Here is a 22,579-nt window from a genome sequence, read left to right on the forward strand (position 1 = left end):
TAAATCATTTATTTTTATCAAGCAAGAATTTGCAAAATGTTGAAGTTGAAGCTGAATAAAAAAAATGCTGCTATATAATCAATTATAATGTGATACTTCTAAAGAGTGGTAAGCAAACAATTTTAGAAAAGAGAATTTAATTTAATTGTGTACATTTCGAATTAATATTATGCAATCATAATAAAACCTAGCGTGACGTCACAGTTTCACACCCCCCCCCCTCGCCCCTTCGTCACATCTTGTCACACCTACGGTACCCCCCTTCCCCTAAGAGCGTACGTAATTTATGGATGACGCCTTATAAATTTCGAAAATCAGCCATTTATAGTTCACTAAAATAAATGTATCTGAGCAAAAAGTCATTATTAAAAAAGCAAAACTGATCTGCATTGTTTTAGTTCTACCGTTTGTCGATTCTGAATAGGGGAAAGTGGGGCAAGTGTAACAAGTTAAGGAAATGCTCGTTATAACCCATTAAAAACGTTAAAAAATCTGTCGGATTTTTTAAAATCATCTTATTCCAGGTCTTGACTGAGACTTTGATAGAACAAGTTTTAAAAAAAATCTGTTTTTTAATGTAAAAAATTGATTTTGAAATTTTTGATTTTTCGTACGTTCTACTCAACTAGTGGGGCAAGACGAACAACCCGCTGGGGCAAGAGGAACAATGCATGAAAAAACATACAAATTTACTGACATTTGAACTATTATCACTTAGATACATCAGATTAGGATGTATTTGAAACGTTTCTTTCATTTTTAGATTAAAAAATAATATTTTACTAGAAATTTTACCTTTTTTACGAAAAAAAAATATTACTTAGATGATAAAATAGTAAATTTTCATGATATTATTATATCGTGTATGGACTATTTTTTAAACAGTTGTTTATCAGTTTTTAAGAACTTTTATGTATTTTTTTCACAATAAAATATGTTGCTGCAGCAATTCGTATTTTTTTCCATACTAAAAATCCATATGGTACACTTGCCCCACCTAAACATGATTTTTTAAAAGCTCTCTACAAAAATAACCAAAACATAAATCATACTTTATAATACGTGCAAGTCATTGGTAGGGACACTACTGATCTAGGAAAAATAGCATTTTGAAAAAATGAGCCTTAAAACGAACCCTAAGCCTTATTTTGTACTTTCCAAATATTATAAGGAAACAAAGGTTTTGAAAAAAACTTCATTCAATCTTATGCCCCGTGGCGTTTACGTCGTTTTGGCGGTTATGTGGTAGTAGAATCAGCTAATTGCATTGCTAGCAACAATTCCTCATACTGGAAATAATAAAAATTGTAAAAATTACGGCCTTACGAGCAATTGTTCCTCTTGCCCCATATGGTCGTCTTGCCCCACCTTCCCCTATTCACTCTGTTGGTATTCCACTCAACCTGTTTAGTTAGTAAGCGCGCTGGTATTTTGTTAGGGTTTGTTCCAATATTACGTCCAGAGATTTAAGGGGATTTCAGACCCCCCTCCTCCATCCCCCTGTCACGCACTTTTCCTATATCTTTAACATGAGCTGTCACAAACCTCAGACCCGAACCCTTAGCGGAGCAATTCTCTACACAGTAAAAAAATTGTGTAAATTTGGAAGGTTGGATATTACTTCTTTTATGATGTAATTTTACCTCAATTTAGTCTAAAAAAGTGACACTACATCAGAATAGTGGTAAAATTACACATTTTTTCTGACATAAAATATGTACCACTTCCTAGATGTAATATTTTTATTTTTTTTTGAATATTTTGATTTGGCTAAAACTTTCGGGGTCTTACCTATGACTAAAAAGGCCATTGTTTGTTATTGGTTCGTCCATAGAAGGTACCATACCATTTTGACAGCTGTTCATATAAAATAGTACGTAAATTTTCGAATATCTGTATCTTTTGGAATTTTCCGATATTTTGATATCTTCGGCAAATTGTAGGTATCGATGAGGACCATTTGGGAAAATATTGGTAAACGCTTTTTTTCGATTTTGAAATATTTTTTTCGCCATTTGGGAAAATATTGGTAAACGCTTTTTTCGATTTTGAAATATTTTTTTCGCAAAGAAAAATGATTTTTCATACTGTCAACAATTTTGCCGCAAAACTATGATTTTTTTAATTGTATTTTTAGAAAAATAGAAATCTTAATAAATTATATTTCGTGTCACTTTTAAATGAAAAATCAATTTGGCAACCCAAAAGAACATACTAAAAAATTTACAAAGTGCACCGTTGCAAGGTGTGGCTACATAAAGTATGATTTTGACAGTTTTTCAATTTTTCCACCAGTATTTGTCCAATTCTAAACCTTTCTTTTTATTCGAAAGGTTCAGAAAATTTGCTATGATTTTGTCTGAGATTAAAGGTTGGAAATTTTCTGAACCTTTCGAATTTTTTTCAGAAGTTTACTTTATTACTTCTTTTTGAAAATCGCAAAGCTGATTCTCTTGTGTGAGATTCTTATGTAAAATTATATGACAAAAAACTTTGTTTAAGACCGCAAAACGATCCGAATTAAACCCAACGAGGTATTAGCGATTTAAAGAAGACGTTTTATAAGAAATGATTTTTTTCATCAACTTTAACGATCTATCGCGATCCTTAAACCTTAACTAATTTCGCTCAAAACTTTCGTTGTTACTTTTTTGCCGGAATCAAATCGGAGGGTATCCCTGAGGTCGATTTTTTATTGTCACTCTAATGGACAGCTGCAACAATTGTATGGAGCCGTTAATGGGTGAATCAATTTCATAAAATGGATACTTTGGTCCTACAAAACTTGAGCTGAATAAAAAAAATACAAAAAACTTCGAGAAAAAATTCTAGACGGGGTATACCAAAATATATCAAAATATTCATTTATTGAATTTTTTCAACAAATTTAAGTTCTTTTAAAAATGCATTGGTTAAAAGAAATTACCAATATTATGAAAACTGAAATTCTTGAAAATAAAAACAATTTTTAACACCCTATAAATACTGAGATGCTGCCCCCCTTAAAATCGGACCATTGCTTGCCATTTAAATTTTATAATTTTTTTTTTATTATTTTGCCCACCTTCTCTACTTTGGGATATAAACCTCAAAAAAATTTTGCTCGTATTAAAAATGGAATACCTTTAAACTAACAGAGCAGATTAAAAAAAAATACATGTTTTAAATGGTAGGATTTTTCTAAACAATTGTTACATTTAAAACAAACTTAATAAAAAATCTAAAATACTAAAACTCAAAAAACAAAATTTTACGAATGCCATATTTTAAGAATCATATTTATTGAAAAAGACGATGGATCGAAGCTTTCGACAAAAATCCTTTACGCCTTAAATATTTTTTTGTTTACCTTCGGGAGCACTGTGCGTATTTCAAATGTATGCAAACAATGTTTCACTGAATTTCTTCAAGATTTTTTTCGGTTATTATTTTGTTTTACAATAAATTTCCCGGGTCAATTTTAACATGTGTGATCTCTTTTAAAAGTAAAGAATATCGTCTCAGAATCGAAAACTGAATAATTGTTTTTGCGCATGTGTGTGTTTTTATGACTAGCTCAAGTTTCTCGGCACTAGCTTCCTGGCGCATTTATTTTCTTTATCGGCACCAACCTATCTTTTGCGAGCTTTATGCTCGGCTAGAGTACGGTCAACCAAGCTAAGCTAAGCTCAAGTTTCTCGGCACTAGCTGACCCAAATCGGTAGCATTCGATCTGGTTTTGGGTTCCATAGATCGTGTTTAAAAATGGTTTGAAGTCTCAATAAGTAGTTTAAAAATTATGCATAAAAATGTGTCATATTCGAATTGTAACAAGTGACCAGAAATCGACTCATATCTCAAGTTATGACCAGTTAGGTAATATTGATGTCCTTTCGATAGAGTTGTGTGGTCCACACCACATAGATGGATTAAGTTAGTTTTTCATGAAGGGATTACACTCGAAATAGAATGACCAATATTAATCATTGTTTGAAAAATTGCTGTTATTTGATCTTTTACAGAAAAAAAACTCGCTCAAAGAAAATTGTTTTTTTTTTTGTAAGCCAGTGTAATAATCTATTCCATATCTTCCATGGCTCAAGGATGCTGTCTGCTCCTCATTTCGCCCCTCAGCATATGTGCCCTACCGGTGATTAAATGTCTTATGATGTGTTCCACCAACTCCTTCTCCTCTTCCCCCTTAAGCCGGCTTCGCATAATGTTGTCGTTGATGTCACTTTTATAATGAATTCGGAAAGCCCTTCCGCGCGCGCGTGTGTGAGTGTGGTAGCTCCCAAGTCCCGGCCCTACTTTGTTGTTGCTGGATCTAGATATCCAACCAAGTTTATGAATTATTCAAGCCTCTGATGAATTTCAACACACATTCAGCCATGCTTATTAGAGCGCTATCGGAATCGTACATCAGAGAATCGGTGCTGGTAGCGGAAAAAAGCCGAGGGTGCATAACGGATGGAGTGTTTTTTGAAATCTAATTTGATGCTTTATGATTATCAGAAGAAGTCACGATCAATTATTTACGAGATATTGTTTCCCAGTTACGGCTATCTGTGTTACAAAAAGCAATTTTATGTTCCAAAAAAAAGGATTTTCCTAAAATGCGGGAAATCATTAAGGAACCACTCATGCAGGCTTCCAAAATAGGAACGGAATTATCTCGAGTGGCGTAATGGACATTTACCAAGTCGAAGTCCGGCCAAAAATATGTGGGGGAGTAATTTTTGGGCACTGTCCGAACGGGGTTCCCGTATAAGCGAATATGTGCGGTTATAAAATTGTCTGTCTGTGGCTTATCATATTAGGTGCAGACCTGATGCTGCTGCTGTTGTGGGCACAGTTAGTCTGGGTTGTGAATCCGGAACAAGTACTCTTTTAATGGCCCAGGAAATGGCATTAGCACTGCATTGGTTAAGGGTGGAATTAATTTTCGTTCGAACGTGGAAGGGTTGAAATGAACAACAATTTTAAAGAGGGACCATTCAAAATGTGCATAGTTTCTAGAAGTTTGTACAGTTGAGCTAACAGCTAAAATTTTAATAAAAATATATTTAGTTTATTCTAGAAGTAAAAAAAGCTAAAAACTCAAGGACCCACTTCAACTGACTCCCAGACAGTTCTACAAGCAAAACAACCCAAACAACATCGTCCGTCCATCCAACTGGTGGAAAATGCAACATCGCATTGTCTGGCTTATGCCAGTTTTGAAGGGGACTTCCCCGTTAAACCACGCTCTAAAGTCCTGCTCTTTGCTTGTCCTGTTGGCTTTCAGTCTGGTTGTCACGATGACAACCTTTTCGCTGGCTATAAATCAAACATCAGATGAAAATCCAACAGCATTCAACAGCAGCAGTGGTGGTGGAAGAATATCTACAACAATTGCGCTACGCACTCGGCAAACAACGGCTCTCGACTCGGAACAATGAGTTGTTCTTTCGGAAGAGGTGAGGGATCCTTGTGGCGCAAAATCGCGAGGGTGGAAAATGAGGCAAGGATTCTACGTGCAAACAACTCGAACCAAAATGGGGGGGAAAGCGTCAGCGTGTTTGCGCCAGCACTTGATGTTCAAATTAATTCTTGTGAAGAGTTTTGCGAGTGGATTTAATGGAGGGGATGTTTTGAAAAATGACGAATTTTAAAAATGTGGTAATTAAGGATTGACGCTAACTTTCAGCAAGGGTGACGATTTAAAGAGTAAATTTTAAAATTTGCTAAATTGTCCCCAAGTTGATACTTTTTGCAACCCCTTTTACTGAAAGTTCACGCAGCATATGTTGCAGATGTGGTAATACATCTAATAACATATCCAACTTTAACAGTTTTCCTCTTCTGCTACGGATTTGCTTATCAAAAAGAGGGTGGAAACCTACGCAGCAGAGTATCGAAATAACCCTTCCAAACGAACCCTAAACATATCGCCCATTATTCGTTTGTCACAGATTTTCACCCCCGCATCCCCATTTTCGTGCATCACTGGACGTCCTTAACCCTGGAATGCCCATCACTTTGAATATTTTTGTAATCATTTCATTCCAATATCTTCAAGGGTTGAAACCATTAAAAGAATCCCCGTTTGATCCGTAATGCGTCCGCTATCCCGAACGTCTCAGCGTAGTCACGGCCATCAGTGTCGGGGCCAAAAACGGCCCCTTGGGCGCAACAGAGGCACGTGTCTGGCAGCAGATATCGAGGGAAAACCTCCCCGGCAAGGGCTTAAAGATGCGATGATGAAAATGAAACTGATAGGCCAAGACGCCGAACTGGTGCCGACGACGATGATATGAGGCAGTGTCAGTTCCGAGGCGCTCTCTCTCTGGCAAGTGTTGAGATGAGTTGCAAAAGGAGGATGATTCCAGAAGTATGGAGGTTTCGGGGGAAGGATTTATGGCATTGAATGGTGCGGAAATTTATGTTGTGCCGGTCGAAAGGTTCATCACTTTGTCAGTGTTCTGAAACGTAATGGGTGGATTTGAGAAAAAATAAGGTATGAAAAATGAATCACATAAACGCAAAAAAAACATTTGATGATCCGCGGACATTGTTGTGATCCAAATTCGTTTAACTCAATTTTTACCCAAAAATTAGATGTAAAGTTAAGTAAATTTTTCCCATAACCCATGAAGAGTATCGGGCCCTCATTTACAAAGCGGCAAAAATATTTTTAGAATCCCGGAAATTTTCCGTTTGTTTGACTATACATGAGATGAACTCATGCCAAATATGAGCCCTCTACGACAAAGGGAAGTGGGGTAAAACGGGCTTTGAAGTTTAAGGTCCAAAAAACCTAAAAAATCTTAAAATTGCTCGCGTTTGAGTAAAACTTAATCAATTCCAACTCTTAGATGCATTCGAAAGGTCTTTTGAAGCACTTCAAAATGAGCAATAGACATCCAGGATTGGTTTGACTTTTTCTCATAGCTTTTACAAATTACCGTTAAAATTTGTTTTTTTAAACCTTAATATCTTTCAGCAACAGCCTCCAACACCCATACTATTATAGGTCAAAAGTTAGGGAATTTCACGGTATTAACTTTTTGGCCAATCGCAGTTTTTCTCATAGTTTTTTGATTTTTCTATAACAAACATTTTACAACGTTAGTTTTTGCCTTGTAGGATTCCATAGCGGTATATTTTGGTCTCAATTTTGACATATTTGGAATCCTCGGAAAATTTCACGTTATAGACAAACAAACGCTGGAAGTTTCATCCAAATCGGAGCACCTCGATACGACCTCTAGAACAAACCGAGCAATATTTACAAAAACTCTTGAATTCATAGAATTAGCTCAATACTGTTAATTGGTGATAAACTACACTTCAATTTGAACAAAGATAGCAGTTTTAAGATAGCTTAGGGCGATGCAAATATTTCTAAAAGTTTTTGTCTTTCGGCTCTGGCCGGGATCAAGGGGAAGAGTCAAAAAAATAAAAATATATAAAAAATAAAATAACAAGCCATAGCTATAGTTGTTTTCAAATAATTAGTTTTCAAAATGTAAGATTTGACGAAACTAAAAATTTCAGCGAAAAAAAAGCTTTATGCGGTATTGTACATCGAAAATTAAAAAGCGAATAAAAAAAAATAAACAGTTACATACATGCTAAAAATGATTCTAAACGCAGGGGAATGCATTTAAAATTGACAGCTATTGCACGTGAACTTCCATTGAAATTTTGAAGTTATGTGATTATTTTTTGTTTTTTTTGGTTGCAAAAACATTTTAAAATATTTGTACCAACCTTAAAAGAAAATATTATTTTTTATTCTTTGTTGTTCTTTGGATTTGAAATAAACCCCAATTTTTTATTCAATGTGATTCAAATTAAATAAGTCTTTTATAAATATATTTATTTTATTTATTTGTATGACATGAGTTGAAAAGCTTGAATGCCTGGTAGAAAAAAGAAGCGACAACAAATAATATGTACCAGTCAATTTAAAATTTTAGAAAGATTTAGAATTTCATGTTTCATATAAAACATATTTAACAAATTATCTTTAGGTTACTTCCGGCATCTGGGGAGAAATCGGAACTACAGTCTGAATAGGTACAAGAGATTTTAGAGCAACAAATTTGGAAATCTACTACTACTACTCAAACAACAAATTTGGAAATCAGTGTATTAATTGTTTGTTCTGTTTTTGTCTAAAAGCAATTCCAGCCCAAAACAGGAATTTTTTAGGTACTTTTTTATCAACCCTCTCAGATTTCAATGAAACTTTGTAGACATGTTATCCTATGGAGCCAGTTACACTCGATAATGACATTTGAGAAGGGCGTAAGTGTTTTCAATATTTTTGTTTTTCGTAATTTAAATATTGCTGTATCTCGAAGCCGTTGCATCGTATCAAAAAGTGGTCAAAGACAAACTTGTAGGAAATTTGACAGGCTTTCCGAAAAAAATACACTGAAAGAAAAAAACACTCCACTTTTATGAGATTTTTTGATTTTTAATTTTAAAAGTGAAATTTAAAGGTGAGCCCACGTTTTTTTTTCGCTCAACATTTTTGTGAAAATAGCCTAAGATGTTACAAAAAGACTCACGAAAAATGCAGGATGGAGCAACTCATCTAAAAAAATACAAAAATCATTTACTGAAACTGTTTTTTTCAAAAGTGCTCTAAACGTCAAAATTTTCAAATATCGAACACGAGAGTCGATTCTCCAGACAATCTATATATATAAAAAATTTCGACGGTTTTGTTCGAACGCGAATCAGTTCAATACGGAGCGTCGGATCGAGGTGCTATTTGTTGCGTTGGGTTCGTATAAGCCCAAGGAAGGTTTATACGTTAACTAATTGACACTTTGGCCACTCTGGAAACGATTCCGGAGCATCGGTAGATTGTATGGGAAATGTTACGTGAAATAAAATTTTGATCACAGGAGGCTGAATAAGCAAGCAAGTTAAAAACATCGAGAAATAAAAAAAAAGACAAGACGAAGTTTAGCGGGTAAGGCTTGTTTTACATAAAAGTCTCCATATTGACCATTGCACAGTGGTCCAGATCTCAAAATTAAGTGGAAAATGGATTTTCCGAAATATTGTTACGTTTTGGAGCTTTGGTGTCTTCAGAAGAGTTGTTGCATATGGAAAGGGGCAGCTTTTGGTTTGGTTGAAAATTAGGGTGGATCACGATTAGGGTGATTTTGAAAATCTAACTTCACAGGAATATTTTTGAGAATTTTTTCGTTAAGTTTTAGAGAAAAATTGTATTCGGGGCGCTTTTAGAGCTCTAAAAATAAACATTTTTATTATCTGACAAGTCAATTTGGACTTAAGGGTCAAAAGTTACAGCAATTTTAAGGTAAAAAAGATGCAAATTTAAAACTTAAATATCTCGAAAAGGCGCAAGCCAAATTTTAAGCACCAGGTTGCATTTGAAAGAGGATATCCAGCACTACAAACGCTGAAAAAATCTCAGGGGTGTTTTTCTTCAAACTCGAGATATCTTCATTTGAAAAAGTCTAATTTTCAAGGGAAAACCTTATGGGATCACCCTAACGAATTTCGAAAATTGTCCAAATATATGTTTTTCCATGTAATTTTGCCTGCTGAATCTGAATCTGCCCTCAGAATTGACCCAAAGTGTCAAAAAATTGTTATTTTGGGTTTAAATGATAATTTTACATAGAAACCCAAAATATGACCAAAAATCGATTTTTCGACACTTTGGGTCAATTCGGAGGGCAGATTCAGATTCAGTGGGCAAAATTACATGGAAAAACATATAATCGGACAATTTTCGAAATTCGTTAGGGTGGTCCCATAAGGTTTTCCCTTGAAAATTAGACTTTTTCAAATGAAGATATCTCGAGTTTAAAGAAAAACACCCCTGAGATTTTTTCAGCGTTTGTAGTGCTGGATATCCTCTTTCAAATGCAACCTGGTGCTTAAAATTTGGCTTGCGCCTTTTCGAGATATTTAAGTTTTAAATTTGCATCTTTTTTACCTTAAAATCGCTGTAACTTTTGACCCTTAAGTCCAAATTGACTTGTCAGATAATAAAAATGTTTGTTTTTTAGAGCTCTAAAAGCGCCCCGAATACCACTTTTCTCTAAAACTAACCCCTGCCACGTTAAAAAAACTGACTTTTTAAGGTTTGCTCAGATGCTTTCTATAAATTTGGTCGTAGAAGGCGTAGATTACGAGATAAAATTTTGGTGTCTTCGACAAAGTTGCTTGGATTGGCAAGCCCATCAACTTTCTAGAAGACGAAAAAATTCCCAAAAATATTCCTGTAAAGTTAGATTTTCAAAATCCCCCTAATCGTGAACCACCCTAATTTTCAACCAAACCAAAAGCTGCTCCTTTCCATATGCAACAAGTCTTCTGAAGACACCAAAACTCCAAAACTTAACAATTTTCCGGAAAATCCATTTTCCACTTAATTTTGCGATCTGGACCATTGTGCATTGTTCTAAGTCCAATCCTTGTGAAGTTACAGCGGTTTTAAAAATAAAAATGTTGAAAAAATATGTTTTTTGATGTTTTTTGGCAATTTCTATATGACAGACTTGATTTTTCAGTCGTAAATATTTTTACCGGAAAGCTCGTCCAATTTCCCATAAGATTGTCTTTGACCACATTTCAATTGGATGTATGGGCTCAATTGGATTGTATGGGCTTACAGATATAAGCGTAATTCGCTCATAACATCATATTTTTCAGTGTAGTAAAGTAACCTGGACCTCGGATTCGTTATCAGGGACCAAAATTACCCCTTCGAGCAAGGTTTCACGGAAATCGAAGTTTTGTCGATGCAACTTTTTTCCGACTTCGTGTGAGTTGGCGGAGAATTACCCGAATACTAGATTTCCAACTTTGTTCACAAGTTCTAAATATGAGGAAAGCAAGCATTGAATATAAGCGGGTTGATAAATTGTTGATTCAACGCAGCAAATTTTAAGAAAGGCAATTCAATTGAAAAGAATTTCCACATTGAAAACTAGACCAAAATTACCTCCCCGCTTGAACTCGCCTCCCGCTGGGCAGAAAGCTATTAATTTTAAAAACCGGGGGAGAAATGCAATCATTTTGTACAGTTGTTTCCTCTTTTTTTTTTTTAATTTTCTATTTTTCAAAACTCTCTCAACTGGCATTCCCCCGTTCGATATGAGTAAAGTTTAGGGACGCCACCCTCTCGAGGGATGAGGAACGTTTTCTGTTATTGCCGTGTCCTGCCGGGAAATAATGTTTTATTTTTTTCTCTCTCGCTTCAGAAGGGATTCTGTTCAACAACAGATCCCCCGATGTGACCCCAGTGGAACCGGTTCCACGGAGGGGTTTCTGGCTTTCTGGCTTCATAAAACAATTAATTGTTGGCCACTTGAGGGGGCGCATGAATCATGTTTCATAAGTATTCGGTTTCGTGGGGGTGGCTTAAGGGACGATTTGAGCTAAATTGCTCATTTAGTAGTGCGAGAGTTGATTTTTTTTTATAAAATGGTCCAGACGGGGGTAAACGTTAGGGTCGTAAACGTTTCGGGTTACAGTTTGTTAAGCGAAATATGTTCTCCATAACTAAATAAATTTCCATTGCAAACAGAAGTAAATTTGGATGCAAGCATGTAGCAAACACTGGACAATCCGGAGGAATAATAAAAGAAACAACATAGAATAAAGAAATGCAACATAAAAAGCAGTCTACAGAAGCTTCACCCCACCGAATCTCGTTAAAGAAAGTATCCTTGATCCTTGGTGCAAGCCAAGGCACGATGCAAGATAAATTTAAATTTCAGCGCAAGTTCCACTTCCGTATCCTGCTGTTTTTTTTTCAGAAGACGAAAAAAGAAAAAGGAGATGCACTTTCTCACTGATTGCTGTTTACAGTGTAGAATGGTGGCCGGGTCTCATTCATGGCTGGAATTTTGATGTGACCATATCGCAGACTGGCCCGGGCAGTGTAGAACCTAATGGGATTTGGGCACTGATTGCCACTTGGGAGAACGGGAAAAGGATTATGGGCGATTTTTTTTAGTTTGTTGTTCTATGGATCGAGAAAAGTATAACTAATAACTTTGAATGATGCAAATTTGAGCTCAGAGAAAGTTATTTAATCCGATTATAGCCAGTACAGAAAAAGTTTGCTTTCACGGACTTGACCATGAGCAGGTGCAAAAGTGCATGCCATAAAGTGTTTTTAAGCTTCTTTCTACGAAATAAGGAAAGGAGGCAAAATTCCTAGAATAAAGGAATTTTGTACTTCTTTTTTATTTCAGGTTAGTTACCTGGAGTTGAATAATTTTGTTACTATAATAAAATTCCTTTATTTGCTCCTGGTATTTCAATTTCAAATTTTACATTGAATTTCATTAGTGATTTATAAACAAACTATTCTTAGATGTTCCAAATTTGTTTACAATATTGAAATCTCGTGTTATCTTGACATAGATTTTCATGATCTACGATGAAAATACTGTAAACAATTTTTAAATCAATTTCATAAGGTCCCTTCACAAACATAATAATTTACAAAGTCTGCCAACAATTACAACTTAAAATCCCCTGTTGCTGCTGAGAGGTACCAAAAAAGGTGCACTTTTATCACCAAAACGTGCCGAATTCCTTCCGCAGTTACAAACAAAAGTTTCATTTCCACTTGATTCACCCCCAAGACCCCCGTCCAGGGCAGCCAGTAGATTTTCAATTTCCGTCCGTGTCGTAAAGCTTAAAGTTTCCACCGTGCCTCTTTTTTTTTTTTTTTTTTAAATTTATATTTATTCAGTTTTTCTTTTCCATGTACATTCATTCAGTTAAAATATTATTGAGTGTCCAATCACAATCGATGACTTTTCACCTCAATTTTAAATACTAGCAACTTTCATTTATTCATGAAATATTGTAGCTTTCGCTATTCAGTGATTTCAAATGTAGGAGGTCCTACATGTACAAAAGGGAAAAGGGATACCTTAAAACTAACTTATAAACTATATAAAGAGCGGATCAATGCAGCTGAAGACTGCAATGATTTTTGTCGAAATGCATCAATTATCTTATTGGACATAACATCCAAAGTGTCAACTTCGGCTAATTGATGAAGTTCACTGGTGCTGAACCAGGGAGGAAGTTTCAGAATCATTTTCAGAATTTTGTTCTGAATCCTCTGAAGTTTTTTCTTCCTGGTTAAGCAACAGCTTGTCCAGATCGGCACAGCATAAAGCATGGCAGGTCTGAAAATTTGTTTATAAATTAACAGTTTATTCTTGAGACAAAGTCTAGAATTCCTGTTTATAAGTGGATACAAACATTTAATATATTTGTTACATTTAACCTGGATACTTTCAATGTGATCCTTGTAAGTAAGGTTTTGTCAAAAGCAAGTCCAAGATATTTCACTTGATCCTCCCACTTTAAATTTACCTCATTCATCTTTATAATGTGATGACTTTTTGGTTTCAGAAAATCAGCCCTTGGTTTGTGAGGGAAAATAATAAGTTGAGTTTTTGCAGCATTTGGAGTAATTTTCCATTCTTTCAAATAAGAATTGAAAATATCCAAGCTTTTTTGTAATCTTCTTGTGATGACACGAAGGCTTCTACCTTTGGCGGAGATGCTTGTATCATCAGCAAAAAGTGATTTCTGACATCCTGGGGCAAATCAGGCAAGTCAGAAGTAAAAATATTGTATAAAATTGGACCCAAAATGCTTCCTTGAGGGACGCCGGCACGTACAGGTAGTTGATCAGATTTGCTGTTCTGATAACATACCTGCAGAGTACGATCCGTCAAATAATTTTGAATAATTTTCACGATATAAATCGGAAAATTAAACCTTTTTAATTTCGCAATCAAACCTTTATGCCAAACACTGTCAAATGCTTTTTCTATGTCTAGAAGAGCAGCGCCAGTAGAATAGCCCTCAGATTTGTTGCTTCGAATTAAATTTGAAACTCTCAACAACTGATGAGTAGTTGAATGCCCAAGGCGAAATCCAAACTGCTCATCAGCGAAAATTGAATTTTCATTAATGTGCGTCATCATTCTATTAAGAATTATTCTTTCGAATAATTTACTAATAGATGAAAGCAAACTAATGGGCCGATAGCTTGAAGCTTCGGCAGGATTTTTATCCGGTTTCAAAATCGGAACTACTTTGGCATTTTTCCAACTACTGGGAAAATATGCCAAATCAAAACATTTGTTGCAAATTTTGACCAAGCTACTTAAAGTTGCTTCAGGTAATTTTTTAATTAAAATGTAAAAAATGCCATCCTCACCAGGGGCTTTCATATTTTTAAATTTTTTGATAATAGATTTTATTTCATTCAGATCCGTATTAAAAACTTCATCTGATGAAAATTCTTGTTCAACAATATTCTGAAATTCTATTGAAATTTGATTTTCAATAGGACTCAAAACATTTAAGTTGAAATTATGAGCACTCTCAAACTGCTGAGCAAGTTTTTGAGCTTTCTCCCCATTAGTTAATAGAATATTATCACCATCTTTTAAAGAAGGGATTGGTTTTGAGGTTTCTTAAGAACCTTTGAAAGTTTCCAAAAAGGTTTGGAATAAGGTTTAATTTGTTCGACATCTCTTGCGAACTTTTCATTTCGCAGGAGAGTGAATCTGTGGTCAATAACCTTTTGCAAATCTTTTGAATTCGCTTCAGTGCAGGATCACGAGAACGTTGATACTGTCTTCGGCGAACATTTTCAGACGAATCAGAAGCTGAAGATCGTCATCAATAATGGGAGAATCAAATTTGACTTGGACTTTAGGAATAGCAATATTCCTAGCATCCAAAATTGCATTAGTTAAAGATTCCAAGGCTGAATCAATATCAGCTTTGGTTTCTAAAACAAAATCATGATTTAAATTATTCTCAATATGATGCTGATACCTGTCCCAATTAGCTTTGTGGTAATTAAACACAGAACTATTGGGTCTGGTAACTGCTTCATGAGAAAGTGAAAAAGTTACTGGAAGATGATCAGAATCAAAATCAGCATGAGTCACTAAAGGACCACAATACTGACTTTGATTTGTCAAAACCAAATCAATTGTTGATGGATTTCTAACAGAAGAAAAGCAAGTTGGCCCATTCGGGTATAAAACCGAATAAAGACCAGAAGTGCAATCTCTGAATAGAATTTTACCATTGGAATTTACTTTTGAATTATTCCAAGATTGGTGTTTGGCATTAAAATCACCGATGATCAAAAATCGAGATCTATGCCGAGTAAGTTTATTCAAATCCCCTTTGAAATAATTTTTATTTTCCCCAGTGCATTGGAAAGGCAAATATGCAGCTGCAATCATAATTTTCCCAAAAGAAGTTTCAAGTTCAATGCCCAAACTTTCAATAACTTTTAACTTAAAGTCACGTAACGTGCTATAAGTCATACTACGGTGGATAACTATTGCAACTCCACCGCCATTTCGATTCATTCTGTTATTGGTTATAACTTTATAATCTGGATCACTTTTCAAATAAGTGCCAGTTTTTAAAAATGTTTCGGTTATAACAGCAACATGCACGTTATGAACTCGTAAAAAGTTGAAAAATTCATTTTCTTTCGCTTTTAAAGAGCGAGCATTAAAATTCATAATATTGATGGAATTACTTAGATCCATGATTAAACTTCAAGGTAAGAACAACATCATTCGCAAATTTTAATCCAATCTGGATAGCTTCCATCATGGATGTAGCATTACTCATTGTTTGAATCAAACCAAACAGTGAGTTTTGCAAAAAAGTCATTTTTTCAAACGTAACATCGCCGAGATCAGAAGATCCCAAAGCGTTGCCAGCAGAAAAATTTTCAAATGAAATTTGAGGTACCTGCCCAATTTGAAAATTGGTAGAGGATTTAAAATTCGTGGATGAACCCGAACCCGAAACGACGTTGGCATAAGAAATACCATTAGTGTTACCTAACTTTTCCATGGTAGGGGTATTGTTCGAGTGAGACAGCACGAACGTTTGATTTAAAGATGCAGGTACAACCTGACTTTGAGAAAATTTCGGTTTGGTTTTCGGCTGATGCTTAGCACGAGAATCCAAAACCTTTTTTCTGATGGGGCAATCCCAGAAATTTGATTTGTGATTTCCACCACAATTTGCACATTTAAATTGGGTGACTTCTTTCACGGGACAATTGTCCTTGTCGTGAGAAGAATCCCCGCAAACCATGCATTTTGGAATCATGGCGCAATGATCAGTACCGTGACCGAATGCCTGGCAACGCCGGCACTGGGTCAGATTCTGGCCATTACCGCCATGTTTCTTAAAATGCTCCCACTTTACCCGTACATGGAACAAAAACTGTACTTTGTCCAAAAGTTTCAAATTGTTGATTTCATTTCTGTTGAAATGAATCAGATAAAATTGTGAAGTCAAACCAAAGCGAGAAATATTCCCGTTTGATTTTTTCTTCATTGGTATTACTTGGGATGGGGCAAAGCCAAGCAACACCTTAAGTTCGTTTTTGATCTCATCCACCGACAAGTCGTTGGAGAGACCTTTAGGACCGCCTTGAATGGACGAGCATTCTTGGTCTCATACGTGTAGAAATTGTGTTTGTGGTTTTTCAAATAACCAACAAAAGTTTGGTGATCTTGTAAAGATTCCGTCAACAAGCGACATTCTCCTCTTCGACCAAGCTGGAACGAAACCTTCAAATTGCAAGTTTCCTTGCAATTCTTCAGTTGCGTTCGAAAGCTGGCCAAATCGGAGACGGAAGTCACTACAATTGGCGGAGCCTTTACTCGTTTCTCGACGGCAGAAGGCTCAGTACGAGGAGAAGGATCCTTGTCAACAGTTTCGGATAAAACACCGAAACTATTTGCCAATGGAATTGGAGGATTGACCTCACTTTCAGAATCAGAATCAGACCTCGGATGAGGCTGTTTTCTTTTTCTGCTTCCGTTAGCCGATTTAGCGTTCAAACGCTTCACCGACGTAACGACCAAATCTTCAGAAGATTTGCGTTTACCTTTGTTTTGACGCATTTTGCAAGCAAAGTTCTCTTTAAAAGATGGCTTCGTTTGTAAAATACAACAAAATTTCAGGTGGGGTTAGTCTTGAAAAGACTGTTTAGAATTTTGGAAAGTAACTCAGGTAGTCTTTAAAAAGACTGTGAATTTTGTTTGAAATAACTCTGAGCTTAGGTAGTAAAAAATACCGCAGCTCTAGTGTCCGTTCACCACGAAGGTTCGCAAGACACTGACTTCCACCGTGCCTCTGTTTTTGTATCAACACAGGAAACCAACCGCACCACACTGACTGTGACTGCACTCGGCTCGGGCTGGGGGTGGCTTGTGTATGGAAAATCCACTGCCCCCTTCCCCCCTCGAACCACCCAGTGGGGCATGAAAATAAACAGAAATCAAACCACGAGTTTCCACAAGCACAACATAAATTTGACACGGGAGAGAGCGGGGGAGCGTGAACGAAAAAGAGAGACGAGAGCGAGAGCGAGAGTGAGTGAAAAATGTGAGATGAGGACAAAGAGAACGAGAGTCTGAGTGTGAGTTGTTCGATCAACACAAAACAAGGGCTGTTGAGTTCTTTCAACATTCTCGCGGCTTTTTCAAAGGCTCTCTTGTTTCATTGTTATTTTGTATTGTGTAAATAACACATAAGAACATTTTACATCGTAAATCGAATGTTTAAATATATTTTAGCAATTGAGCAATTCTCTACGTTTTGCCTTGCTCACCTTACTAAGGAAAGGCTATAAAATCACTCAAAAAATAAACTTATTAGTTTGACCTCGTAGACCCACCTTTACGTATACATATCGACCCAGAATTATGTTCTGAGCAAATGTCTGTGTGGATGTGTGTAGGTGGGTGGACAAAAAATTGTCACTCAATTATCTCGAGACTGCATAAACGGATTTTGACCGTATTAGTCTCATTCGATCCGTCTTTGGGTCCCATAGGTCTCTATTTAAAATCAGCAAGTTTAGTTAAGTACTTCAAAAGTTATGCAAAAAAACGATTTTGGCGAATGTCCGGAAGATTGTAAAAAGGGTGGTTTTTGCAAGAAAACCTATCATGTTATACATTTTCAGGAAGGTATTAAAAAGACCTTTCCAATGAGTCCAAAACATTGAAGATCTGACAACCCTATCAAAAGTTATTAGCACTTAAGTGTTATTTATACACTTTTTGGAGGCCGCATCTCAGATATTTCAATGAAAATGATGTCCGGGTCCTTCATGCGACCTGTTAGTTAGATAATGGAAAGACCTTCCAAATGAGCCTAAAACATCAAAGAATTGACAACCCTATCAAAAGTTATTAGCACTTAAGTGTTATTTATACACTTTTTGGATGCCGGATTTCAGATATTGTGAATATTGCCTGAATCATCCATGCGAACTATCGTTGGATAGGTTTTTTATCAGACTTTACCGATGAGCCAGAAATATTTAAAGTCTGTGAACCCTATCAAAAGAAATGAGTAATAAAGTTGATTTGTTAAACATGTTGCTATTTTTACTGAATGTATTGACTTTATGAATGTGAGGATGTTGGTGCCAACATCCTCACATTCATTTGATTAAGTAACGTTTTTGCATATCGACTTTTCGCTTTTTCCAGTTTTTTTTATTTGGATGAAACAATAAGTCTCCATACAAATTGGGGTGTTGTCCATAGAAAAGTTCTATGAAAATATTCGAAAATTTTTATCTTTAGAAGGGATTTTCTGATCAGTTGTCGAAGTTGAAGGTTATTTAGGGGTTTTCCGTTTTGTTATTGTTGATTGTGGAGCTTAAGTTTGTCCCCTAAACTATTTACTGTAAAGTGATTTAAAGTTGGCGGCCGAAATGGCGGAGATGAAATATTTAAATAAATGAGTTTAGGAATTTTTAAGGTAATCAATCATTCAAATGTTGGTCGAAGAATTCGAGTTGTATGTTAAATGTTATTAAATTTAAAAATAACCTTCGGATAATCGAGGCTCCGAAAAATCGAAATATTAGATAATCGAGGCTTCGGATATTGGCGTCTGGACTGTGTTTGGGAAAAATGGAAGACGGAGAACAGATTTACACATTCGATTTTAACAAATTATACTCCCGTTGATTTTTTTTCAAAATCTTCCTGAAAACCTTCTGAAAATCAATTAATTTGGAAAACTAAAGTATTTTTGTGATTTTTTTGAACAAACCGCACTGTTTTCGGAAGGTAAACGTTTTAAAAAATTTTTTTTTGAAAAGCTGAAAAACTCTCTACAACTTTCTTTTACCGACATCGTTGATCAGACCACAATTTGCTGAGATACTGCCTTGGATATAAGTTTGCATTATGAATATAAAAACTGTGTTATTTGATGAATTCTAACATCAACTTTAATTTGAAGCTTGCGTTCAAGTCAGCATTCAATGTAGTTAATGCCAAAACAATAAAATAAAATTATAAGTTTACCAAAACTGCGAAACATTTCACTGAAATATTTCATAGGCGACCGATGTACCGGGAAGGCAAAGCAGAAAGTAAAGGTTTTGATTTCCTAAAATTTCCTAAAAGCAAATTTTTATAAAAAATATCGATTGTTTTGATGTCAACAGCTTATTTCAGATCTAAAGAATGCCATTTACGAACATTTCAGTCCAAATTTGTGCGATTCATAAGCAAAATCGAGTGTCTGGAATTCGAAGTACAAGTCATTTTAATTTTCTAATTCTGATGAAAAATTGTTATAAAAGACATATTTTGCATGCATACTCTTAAAACTAACTGTTTATACTACATCCTGATGATATTTCTACATTTCCAACTTATTACATAATGTGTGCCAGCTGTAACAAAAATGTTATGCTACTAAGTGTCCGGATTTCAAATCATGACGTTATCTTAAATTGTTTTAATGTTAAAAAGTGAAACTCGTGTTATTTCCTCAAACATCCATAAACATAATTTTCAGATTTTTTTTTAAACACTTACACTTCAAAAGGGCAAATTAATTCGATTCAAGCCAATCAATAAAAAAGGTATTTTCAGATATTATTAATTATAACTTACATTTTAAAAGGGCCAATTAATTTACATCCATATCTATCACGTGCTTCCCGGTGACTGATTTCAAAATTAATTAAGAGTTGAGAGATGTGAGTAGAGATAAGCAACACGAATAAATCAATAAGTTTACCATTCGCGAATTGACAAATCTCCTAAGGCTTTTCGGTTTCAAAACCGGAGATGCATTTTTCGGATATCCGGATAATTTACATTTTTTTCTATTTAAAACAGATTTCATCTTTTCAATCAACCCAAATCAAAAGAGATGTACGAAAATTGTATCAGAACTGAACATTATTTGGATACAAATATTTGAGGAACCACAAATAAATTTAAGAATAAAAAATTAACTGATCGGATGGTTTTTCAGATAATAATATTCGACCATAAATCATGTGATTTGATAGATACCTAATCGTATTTTATTTTTTTTTCCATTCTGATATTTTTTTTATGAAATGTCTATGTTAAAGTTAAGAAAAAGTGAAGAGAACTCACAGATGACGATCTTTGAAACCACGTAAACATCTTTGGGAGGAACTCAGTCAGTCCTGATTCGATTATCCGAAGGTTTGTACCGCGCTTCAAATAATCGAACCACATAAATAAAAAATCTTGTTTTTTTTTAATTTTCTTATTTTAGACAGCAACTTCGATTCATAGACCTCATTTTAGTCTAATTTGAACTGTTGATTGCCTATAAAATTACAAAATACATTATTTAGTAAAATTCATCCGAGGCCTTAGGATAATCGTGTCTGCAATGTATTTTGAAATTTATTGATTTGAAATTTGTTGTTTTTTTTTTTAATTCACCGTTCAAGTCAAAATGTATTAGTTAAAAAATTTACTGATTGATTTATTTCATAAAATATTTTTTTTTCGTCTTTTTGAAAATGTGCAACAGCTAATTGAATGTTAAATATAATATTAATCAAATAGTCATTTATTTTGTTTTTTTTTTAATAATTTAAAGGTTAAGAAAATTGAAATTGTGAAAAAGTTGCTGATAATTATTAATACAAGAGAAATTATTAAAAAAAAAGCATGCTAGTACAACGTTTTCTTCATTCAGAATCGCAAAACAATGTTTTCAGTAGTATTTGAGAGGTGCATCTCTGCTCCGAATGGGTGCACGAGCACTCGGTGAGTCGTGTCGCTCTCCGTTTGAGTTCTTTTCCTTTTTGCACCGGTGAGTGTCTCCCATTGAGAAAAACCAAATACGATGAGTGGCAGCAGCAGCAAAAAAAAAGGAAAGATAAACTTGAAGAACAAGGATTTATACACACCTTAAATCATGGAACCGTTCCACACACTTTGCTTGTTTTTTTTTTCCTGGCCGACGAAAAAGGGTCGCGCTACTTTAATTAGTCCTAGGGCTGGCTGGTTGTTTGCCGATTCCTGTTTGTGTGGGCGTCTGGGTGGAAAAGATCCTTTTCGTGTTTTTTTTCTGTTGTATGCAGGGACAGTCGATGTGTGAATGAAGCAGCAACCTACAACTGAATCGAGGGTGTGCGCATTCGAGGGGTGGCGTTTAATCCTTGGGCAAAGCAGGGAGGTGCACCTGCTCGGGGAAAACTTTTTTCTTTACAGGAAATTTTCCCAAACCAGCCTTTCTTTTGCATTAAATATTGAACGAATCCTGTTGTGGTGACAATTTCCAACACCAAAACACACTCCGTCCGGAAGAGGACCCCTTTCTGGGGCGAGCTAATCTCTGCAGGATGCTTGCATAAATTTTCCCACCCACTTTTTCCTTCACTTGGGGAAAATCACTACCAACTTGCAGAACCACTTTTACGGCAACTTTTCTTCAATTTCTCACTCACTCAGACGCACTATTCTAATCGGGAAGCGAAATCAATTTCCAATAAGCCTGTTTTTCCAACAAGGAGAAAATGGCTCATAACCAAAAAACTGGAAAAAGGAGGAAAATTTTTCACACACCGCCCGAGAGGGAAAACCCCAGAACACAACCGAACGCGAGAAAACACACTGCTGGACTGGCTCTGGCGAGGCAATTTGCCCAAGAGAGAGCATGTCCTGGCGGCACTCGCTGCGAGGAGTTCCGCCCATGGTAGAACTCACCAATACCAGTACGAGTGGGAGTTGAGTTATGGGGTGTGCTGAGTGTCCTTACAGGGGGTGGTGGGTGGTTGCGATTTTTACGCTACACATCAGTGACGACGACGACAACGACTGCCTGCGGGCTGACTGCGGTTTGATAAGGGTCCGGCTGATAAGAACGTATACGCGAAGGACGTAGGACGCGACGATGTGCCGCTGAAGAAGGATTGCTGCGTGGGAGGGCTTAGGGGCAGTTGGGGTTTGATATAAAATACTTATTTTATGATTTAAAATAAAATAATTCACGCAAAACTATCATGGGCCATTAAAAACCTTTCTGATGAGCCTGAAAATTTGAAGATCTGGCAACCTTATCAAAAGTTATGAGCAGTAATAAAGTAAATGAGACAGATTATTGAGAGATTTAAGATGAATTTACTATGAGTATAAATATGAGGAAGGCGCCATCCACCTAAAGGTGGATTAAGTATTATTTTTCACTAAAATGCCTAAAATGCTTAAATGCTCACTTTAATTTG

The 22,579-nt window shown here is 35.6% G+C and overlaps 1 protein-coding gene across 1 annotated transcript in view; it reads right to left on the reverse strand.

Annotated features, from left to right (window-relative positions):
• LOC6038613 (breast cancer anti-estrogen resistance protein 3 homolog) overlaps nucleotides 1–22,579 on the reverse strand; it is a 98,646-nt gene that overhangs the window by 39,062 nt on the left and 37,005 nt on the right. The gene's annotated exons all lie outside the window — the stretch shown is intronic.

This window comes from Culex quinquefasciatus, chromosome 2 (genome assembly GCF_015732765.1).
Source record: "Culex quinquefasciatus strain JHB chromosome 2, VPISU_Cqui_1.0_pri_paternal, whole genome shotgun sequence".
NCBI lineage: Eukaryota > Metazoa > Arthropoda > Insecta > Diptera > Culicidae > Culex > Culex quinquefasciatus.